We start from the raw sequence: 10,355 nt of genomic DNA on the forward strand, positions 1-10,355 counted from the left end.
GCAGGATCCCAAACTCCACAATGCTGTGATCACTGCAGCAAGATATCAGTAACCAAGGCATGACAAAGCTGATTTTCTTGGTCTGTGAGTAGCAAGTCCAGCAGTGTCTCATTCCTGATTGGTACATCTAACATCTGTATGAGGAAGGAGTTGTCTGAACATTCCAGGAACTTGATGGATGACACATGAGCTGCTGTACTGTTCTACCAGCAAATGTCTGGGTTGTCTGGTTCATAAGAACCAGGTTCTGTGAGGCTTGCTTAAGTGACCAAAATATTGCTTCATTAGCCTTATCATCTTGGTTTGGAGGTCAGCAGCAGATGTCTACTGTAAGATCCCCCTTGGAGAAAACCTGTCAGATCTTGGCCCAGAGGCATTTGATAGAGCGTCCACAGTCACCATAGTTGACTTCTATACATTCAAGATTTCCTTAATGTACAGTGCAACTCCTCCAACTCTTCTTCCCTGTCTGCCTTTAAAAAACAGCCTATAGCCACCCATCACAAGTCTCCAGTCATGAGTTGTCCCACCATGTTTCTTATTCCTGTGATATCGTAACTTCCTGACGGGCACAGAGCTCCAGGTTCCTCCTCTTTGTTCACCAGCCTGCACACACTTGAGGTGGCTGATCTGATTCTCATCTTGGGAGGCAGCTAAGGAACATTGGTTGCTGCTCTGGTTGGCCCAGTTGGTTGGTACTGGGGACCTTATGTCTGCATCATACACATTTCAGAAGGGTTTGTGGTGAGTTAGGTCTAGTCTGGACTCATGGCATGGACACCTGGCAGTGGCTGCAGCTCCTGAATCACACCATCTCATTTATTTTTCTCTGCAATGTGTCCAGTCCATATATTTGAAGGTCACAACATGCTATGAAGCAAAGTGCAGTTGGTTGCAATGGCCTGAGTGTTGCCACTTTGGACCTAGCCCCCTCCAGTCCTTCAATTTAAAGCCCTCCCGTCTCTCTTTAATGACTTATCTTAGGGAAAATAAATAAATAAATAATGGAAATATACATTTTATATAATTTTCATTTAAAAAATTGAAAAAGACAGATAATTTAATGTAAAATTCACAAACCAAAGTTAGTTATTGCAGATTCCCATTACAGACAGAAGGAAAGCACCCCTGGAGAGGGACATGCCAAAACCTCCAAGGCACATGCAGAGCCAGGCACCTTCTCACACTCTGGGCAAACCTCCAGTAGCTAAATCCACCCTGTGAACTCAAACTGAGTTGGACTGATGCCCAGGTAAAGCCTAGGATATTGCTAAACTAAGGTGGCCCAAAGAGATCGTGCAGCATCCACCCTTGGAGGTAGTGTAAGAGGTCAAGGCCCTGAGCAATCTGATCTAACACTAGAGGTAGCTTTGCTTTGAACATATTTGAACTAAAAAACATCCACTGGTTCCTTCCATCCAAAATTATTCTCTGATTCTGTATTCGTGCAGTAATGCTTGTTCATGAACTTCAATTCTGTGCTAATGTTGATGGAAAAAAAACCCCTTGATGTTATTATGTTATTGAGAAGATAATTCACAGTGAAAACATCTAAGAGAGCATTAAGTTTCTTTGTTAAGCACATCGAGTTTCATCATTTAAATAAATCATAATTTCTTACTAATCAGACAATCTTTGCAGCACAATACAACAAGAGGCTGATACAGCTACAGGAGTGAATCAGTTTGAGGGGGCTGTGTGAGTGGAGTTGTCATGATATTAGAAATTCTATTTAGGGAAATAATTATCCATACACGATGGAAATGATCAATCACCTCAAATTTAGTAACAAATGTGCAGTGTTTTATGGCTCATTACTACCCATGATGCAGAGCCACAAAAAGGAAAGTTTGTTTGTCACTGATAGGGACAAGTGCTGCAATATGGCTTTGCTTGACTGGAAGAGATCAGAGTTCTGCAGGGGGAGAAAACATCCTCCTCTTTTGTCAAACAACAGTGTCAGGAGTAAGGATTCTTGCACTGTTGCAAAGCCATAAAAGCCTCATCACCTGTGAGACACTCAGAATATCTGGCAGCATTGTGAAGGCAACTGCCCCCTCAGCTAGCAGGAAATAATAGACAAGTCTGGCAGAAGAACTCAAACCGTATGGGTGACATATGCACTAGAATATTCACAATAGGATAAGATCAGCCAGCTCCTCTGAGGACCTGGTGCTGGGTAATTTTAGCTTTTCAAAGACAAGGATGGGATTCATTGACAATACTGACATGAAGGACTGAGTCAGCCAGGAACTCACTCATTGACAAAGATTTTTACATACATTCCCCAACTGCTCTATGCTCTGAAGTTGCAAAATGTGGAAAATCACAGGTCAAGAAAAGGACAGGATTGAGACTGTGAGAAGTCTTGGGGTACCAGCACCTGAATAGAGAAATAGCAAGGCCACTGGTGGCAGGAGCAGCAGTTATTCCTCTTCTCACCACAACCAAACTCTTGTCTTTAAGAAATCATCTTGTTTGTTATTAAAATAGTTACCTAATTACAAAGCTCTGTTCCTCTGTAATGGCCCTGATACATGATGTGAATTGACCTCAACTCACAACTGATTTTTTTTAATCATTTTGGGTTTTTAAAGCATGGGAATAAGTATGTAAATGTGGGAACAGAAAAAAAATACAGTACTTCTTCCAGGTCCAGAACCAGTTTGTCCATCAGACATTAGATTCATGGTTTTCTTGAGGAAGATTGTTTTCTGTTGACTTCTTCTGTCCTTTGCTGGCTGTGCCTACACTGGCAAGTAGTGTAGTCTAATAGCAACAGGAGAAACTTAGACAAATGCAAGATTTTGCAAGGCTCATGAAATCATTAATTGAATGGGGAACTACCAAAATCAGAGTCAGAAGTATTTTTGAACAGGACATTTGCAATCCGAATTTTTTTATTTCTAATAGCAGAAACTTAGACAAATGCCATATTTTGCAAGGCTCATGAAATCATGAATTGAATGGAGAAGAACTACCAAAATCAGAGTCAGAAGTATTTTTGAACAGGACATTTGCAATCCGAATTTTTTTATTTTTTTTTTTTTTTAGCAATTAAAATTTGTCCAAACAAAAGTAAATCTAACAAAGTATTTTAGAACAGGACATTTGGAATCCTAATTTTTTGTCCAAACAAAAGTAAATCTAACAGTAAGTTCTGGAGAAGGAAAAAAAATGGTACAGTGGACTAGATGGTAAGATCATACCCTGCTGATGTGTGGTTTAGGTCCTGTTAACATCAGAAGAAACACAGCCTCCTTATTAGTTATGAGTTGGACACAAGCAAACTTTACTAGGAGATGAATCAAGGGTTAGAACTGTCCATGTAAACATGCTTAAAAAGACAAATTCACTCCTCAAAGCCCTAAAAATCAAAACAAAATTCCATTATAGATCCATGCTCCAAAGCTGGATTTGGATCTGTATGCTGGGAAAGATTAGATATTGATTCTGGACTTACTGCTACACCTCCAAGGAGGAGCATTGCTACCACTGCTGCTGAAGATTTTATTTGAGGTGTGCTTGTTAGAAAATTACAAAAGCAATAACAAAAGATAATAGCTAAACATAAAATTTTATGAGTTCAATTGCTTAACAAAAACAGTGCCTTTACACACACTACCTCAAGGCAGGATTATCATCATTTTGTGCCAAAAAGGTCAATTATTTCAATTCAGATATTTGGCATTTCTAAATTTGTATTTGGCCTTACTTAATTTGGAGGTGACACTCTGGATTTCAAAATGTTGTCTGCTGAAATATGTTTAATGAAAAGTTCAGAATCAGATTATCTATGTACTTGGCAAAGCTAAAACCAGAAGTGTCAGTTTTGTGTTTTTTTTTATTTTTATAAATACCATGAGAAACGAAAGGGGAAAAGTAGTTTAATAAAGGATCACATAACTAAAAGCCTCTGCAGCCACAAGACTTTCCACAACCAAGCAGGTGCAGTACAAGCTACCAACTCATGAAAAAAATTGACCTTCCAATAGAAAGTGAATCAGAGATCAGCAGTGGATACAAGGATCATCCAGACTTGTTATCTTGAGCAACTTTGACCATAAAGCATCTTTGACTTTAAAACGCACAAGAACAAGTCAGATTGTATCTGACAACTCATGAAGAACATAATAGCTTATCACTCAACATATTATTCCTCAGTTGGTAGGAGAAAGCCTAAAGGAATCACTCTTTGAGGCAAACTGCATTGAAATGCAACAAGGAACAATCAAAACATATTTTGGTTGAGAAGATGTCTACCTACCATATATTTTAGACTTTCAAATGTTTTCCTCACAAGCTATGTTCGTTAACTTCCTACCCGTTAAAGAGTTCAAACGTATGCAGACTGTCAGAAAATTCATTAATCACCTCCTAAAAACACTGTGCCAATTAGTATGTATGGCACCTACCATAATGGTGCTCTGAACTCTGGTGGTGCTACATAATTCCTTCTGTAATAAACTCTGCTGTCAGCATCATTGCTTGTAACAGCGACCCAGTGTAGGCATTTTACAACACACTGGTAAAACACCAGGTTTTCAAACTGTCATTTCTTTAGTCAATGATTTCTTCAAGATCCAATTAGAAGGAAAAAAAAAAAAAAAAAGATACAGGTTCATGAAGTTAATAAACAGGTTCCACACATTTAAAACTCGGTGGGTTTTTTTCTCTCATTAATAGAACTGGCTAATATAGAAGAACTCACCTACACCCAACAAGGTATCTCTTTAAATCTGGATTTAACAAGCTGCACTGACATGTGGAAGATTCATATGAAGCATATTAAAGTAAGAATTTCTCCGTTTTGCTATTAGTATGCTATTACTGCTATTAAAAATAAAGAAAAAGCCACCTATAGATTTAATGAGGATGATTTACTGCAAGGATTTAAATCATTTAAAGGAAAAGATTACAAAGCCTTTGAAATAAAAGCAAAAATACTAATGCCAAATCTTAGTTCCAAAGAGAAACACAATCTATGCAACACTGAGACAGCTAAAATATCCATAGGTTGCTTATATTATTCACAATTAGTAGCAGCCTACACGTCCATCAGAAATTGCAATAAAGCTTTTCTTTATGACAGCATTCTTGTTTTTAATTTCCAACTAAGAATATAAAAATATACTCCCTTAACTAATATATGAATTGCATCACCTCTAAAAATATATTGGTATCTATATCTGTTCCTTCACTGAAGAAATTTTTAGCAATATAACCAGGCAGTATCCCAACAACTCTTTCAAGAATTAACAACAAGAAGAAAGGGGCAAAAATATCTATTTCACTTAGGTCAGACAGCCTCATGTAGCATCCTGTGATTTCTACAGGCTGCCAAGCAACAACACACTGTCTGGCAATTCTTATCTCCACTTTCTAAATTTCTCAAATTCCACGTGCATTAATGAGCAGAGCATTCCCCTTTGTGCACCTTCCTCCCCAATTACCTCCACTGCTTCTCTCCTCTAACTCACTTGTTTCAATTTCTGCAGGATTTGTACTTTCAAAGGTTAAATTCTTGGAGTAAAACAAAAAACCCAACAATAAAAAATAGGAAAAACAGAGGAAAAAGATGCAGGAATACAGTTCAGTACTAAATCAACTAGTGTAGCCCAAAGGACTGTTAACAGGTATACACTGCTTTCAAAATATCTTTAAGTGATTTGAATATTGCTTAGCAACACCAATACTATTTCAAGGGCTGTGACAATAACATATGTATGAGTAGGTCCAGAAAATAACAGCTTCATGACATTCATACCAGTGCTTCATCCAGAAAGCTGGGTTCTTCTGTCTTGTGTCCTTCCTCCCTCAAAGGAGCAGGTTCTCATTCCAGAAGCCAAATAAGATTTATAGGATCAGTACGTACAAAATAATATCACACAGACCATGCACTTCTGGCTTTAAAATACTTAAAACCACAGTTCTAGGAAACAGGTTATCACTAAACTTATTGTTTCCCCTTTAGTAGTAGAAATTACTAAATTAACAGGCTCTGTCCTGTGCTTCTAAAACCCCACAATGTTTTTATAAATTGATAAAGTGGAGGCTTGCTTAATAGATAGAAATAAATAGGAAAAATAGATGCAGTGGGAGTCCTGTTACTATATCAGGTTGAGGAGAGGGGACTGGAGAGGTGATGCAGAGATGTTCGTGCCAGCCTAACTTGTCACAACAGCCCACTTCATTCCCACACAGCGCTGGACTCGATGCAAACAACAGCCCAGTTCCTCAACATGAAATGGTGGCAGCAAGTCACCTATCACCCGTTTATTAAAGGGAATGGAGCTTTGTACACAGCATGGTTTTATCAGTTTAATGCAGTGTAATTGCTGCATGAGGTTTAGAGTTAATATGAGACTGAAGAACAGATTCCAGCACCACCAACAGAAAAAGAACTGCTATGCATTTTACCCTGGAATATAATAGCATATTATATAGGACAAAATCTAGAGAGAATGGAGATTTGGGGACATTATTCTCTCTCAGTGGTAAAACATAAGCATGAAAGGGATGAGAACTTCAGAATTAGCCCAAGAGTTCTGCAAAAGAAGCCATTTGCGATACACAGTTAAGTTTCAGTCACCCTGCAAAAGCCACAAACGATGCTGCAGGGCTGCCACCTGCTGGACCTGGAGAAAATACCAATATAAAGACGGGACTTGATACATCAGTGACTGTTGGAAAGGGAAAAAAAAGAATAGGGCATAGCTGGTTACAAGGGAAATGGTGATATTTATAGTAAATGCAGCCAGATAAAATTGGATTAGATTCATGTGTCTGAGAAAAGAACAATGATACACTCTCGAAGTCCTTCAGAGCAAATTACATTTAAGGATTCAGACATCAGCGACTTCTCCACACTTATCAGGAAGGTCTTTTTTCCAAAGTGTTTGGGCAGTAGTCCAGGGTATGTAAAAAAAGATAGAAGAGCAACCAGAATGAGCATCCTAGCCCAGAAGCATTCATTCTAGCATAATGCAACTCAGCTGTAAATCTCTACCTTTAGCAGAGTTACAATATTCTGAAAACCTCAGAAAAGGCATGAATTGAAGCAGGTTTTTCAATATCTAGACTGAATGGAAAAATATTCTGAGCTTTATACAAATTGATCAAGCTAATCTGCATTTCAGGTCTAAATAGTATAGAGCTTTTCCAAACAAGACAGAATTTCTGAAACAAAACGATATCTAAATATTAATTTTCTTACAATTTAATGCCCTGTCTCATGCCTGCCTTTTTCTTTACAGTTCTGTATCTCCTTCTTTGTCTCTACCTTTTCATCTTCTTCCTACAGTTCCTCTTACTTTTAATGTTTCCATGGCAATGACAGCAAAAGAAAAGATTAAATATCCTTTGAGTATTTCTTTCTTTTTTGCATAAAATTTTGAAGGCGGTAAAGAAAAAATAAAATATACTATCACATATCCCTCAGAGAATGATGCAAGAGTCAAGACAATAACTCATTAGGCAATCACGAAGGTTTAATAGCTAACATCTATTTGTAAGCTCATCTGCACAAACATTTAAACTGAGAATAACAGTTCTAAAGATATCATGTTAAGAAAAAATAGAGGGAGAGAAATATAACCCAACGGAGAGGAAACATTAAACTATTTAATGAAAGCTCTTAAGTGTTAGAGCTTATTTTAGGATAAGCTCCAAAGTGCATCCTGCATTGTTTTCATTGAAGCCTGTATGTTATGGAAAAAAAAGCTGCAGATCTACAGTTAAGAATCAATGGAGTCTGGCATCTAAAGTTAAAAAGCAAGAAAATCCCTATCCAACAGCTGCATTATTTTAACCCTTCTCAAAGCACAGAGTTCTCCTTTAAAGTTCATCACTTTGAAATGGAATTCTGCAACCAGGCTGCAATCGCCACAGCTCAAGAGCCTGGCAGATGCACTAAAAAGGTAACTGAGGCTGTTTATGGTACAAATACTTTAGAATTTAACAAGAAAGAATTGATTCTATTTTTTAAAACCCTTCTCCTGAAGCACCCATGGATCAATAGCAGACATTCCCAACTCTTTCATGTTAACAGAGACACGCTATATATATGTTCAATAGAACTCTTCAAAATACATAAAAGAGTGTGTGCCAGTGTAAGTCAAGAAGAGAACAAACCCTTTGGGGAACTCAAAATATGCTACTTTTGCACTTGCAACTGTGGGACTTCAGTAAATCTGAGCTCTCCACAGCCCTTCCATCTTTGTGAATATATTTCCCTGAAAATGAAAGCTGGGAGTCATTCAAGCTCTCTGTCAAATCAGGTAAAAGTGAGTGAATGGGGGTGGGGGGGAGGGTGCTGAACTTTTTATTTATTTATTTAGTAAAGAAAACAAATTCTTTCAGGGTTCTCTTTCTCTTGAGAAGCTTTCAGAGCAGCTGGGATTTTTCCCAAATTTTAAAGAATTTATATGAGATTTCTTAACCCCTAAACATAATGCAGCTTTCAGTGTTGTAACAGAGGGAAGCATTCAAATCACCACACTGCTCTTTTTTTTAAAATTTTACTTAAAAATAGTTTAGACCAAAGCTAATTCAACTCTCCCTCAAGCTTTTCTTCCTGATATACACTTTAAAGTCCTTTGGTACCTTTGTTAGTCTGAGGAATCTGCTGCAAGGCTTTTCTTTCCATTTCTTGCTTCAGTATTCAAACTGTGGTAAATGCTGGTACACTGATATTTAGAGAACTGGTCTACTTGCAGATGAAAAAGATATCAATATTTCTCAAGGACTTCAAGAACCATACAGTTTACAGCTGTACAATGTACAAAGCTGTAAACCCTAGAAATTCCAGTTCCATGATTTAGATGAAATATTTCCCTTAAGCATTGCTGACTTAATCACATAGTTATTGTGTGAACAGAATATGAACCTTCAAAAATTCAGATAGACCTGAAATTACAAGGGAAATTGGTTATTTCCTCCTATGCAGAATATGTCTTAACTTGAAAGTTTCACATATCTTTGGTGCTATTTTTGACCCTCCACCTCTAATCTACACAAGATTCATCGCCACTTTAATCAATGTGAAATGCTCCTGTCTTTTGCTCTTAGAAATTATATCAACCAAATAACTTTGGGTCTGATATTGTAAATTTTCAAGATTCCCACAAAATTAACATCATTCCTGTATATATTTGGGTCTTCAGATCCAACGGAGAACACAGATTAACCCTTAAATCATATTTTCAATCACAAGGAGGTTATACAAATAACCACAGAGCACCAAGTTTTCCAATACTGAAGTTCTACTGATGTGTTTGAAGTAGCCCTTTATAGGAAAATGACATTAGGAAAGTGGACATAACTAGGGAATGATTTCCATCCCATGTCTACAACTGTTTACACAATTAACCTATTGACATGAATATTTCTCATTAAAAAGAAATGTGGAATGTGTGTGCCAAGAAGTATAAAAGCTAATATGACATATTGATTTCTCTCCAGAAAAAAATATGCATAATGATTCGTTATTGCATATCTAACCATCTATTTCATTTTCATAATGGAGTTCTTCTAATTTTTCTTAATCAGTAAAGTACATCTGTGTTTCTTTTCAGGTTTGGTGTGTTATCTTTTTCACTCTGACTGTTTGTGAAGGTTACTGCAATTTATGGAGCAAGCTGCATTTCAGAACCTCTCCTTGCCTTTTGAGGAGAGTTTTCTGTAGATGGAACCACACAGTTCTCTCACTCTTCCTTGGAAAGATTCACAGTTACATTAAGGTGTTTGGATTGAGCCCTGTCAATTCTTTTCCTCTAGAACCCTGTGAGAGAATAAATTCCCACTAAACAAAACAGTTTTCTTCCAGAAACAGGTCTGTCAAAAAATAAAGCAGAACTCAACTGCAAGGAGAGCACAACACTCCAGAAGATGAATATTTCTTTCTTTCTTTCAATTTTGCACTTATATTCTCTCCACTGTTTCTTAAATTGGCTAAGTAAGTCACCTAAACTGCTGTGAACTTAATGAGCAACTTGCTCGTAACTAATTACTCTGGTAACTAAAGTTTAAATGTTTGCTTGTCTAGGTCACTATTTTGACTTTCCCTTGTGTAAATCATTATTTTGACTGTTAACCATTCCGATCTGACATAATACAGACTAGATCATCATAAACAGGCAACCACCATGGACAGAAAGAAAATATTAATGAAATAAAGATACAAATATATTCACATATGCACGGAGCTGGTCTTTGCTGGTTGGTCTGTCTTTTCTGGACAAGACCCTATGCAGGTCTAATGGAGTGACAGATCTGAAGCTTCAGAGATAGCTTAATAAGCAAATAACTGCAATAAATAATTACTCTGGAGTCAGAACAATCTCAAGCTCTTTCCC

Source organism: Merops nubicus, unplaced genomic scaffold (genome assembly GCF_000691845.1).
Source record: "Merops nubicus isolate BGI_N331 unplaced genomic scaffold, ASM69184v1 scaffold394, whole genome shotgun sequence".
Taxonomy (NCBI): domain Eukaryota; kingdom Metazoa; phylum Chordata; class Aves; order Coraciiformes; family Meropidae; genus Merops; species Merops nubicus.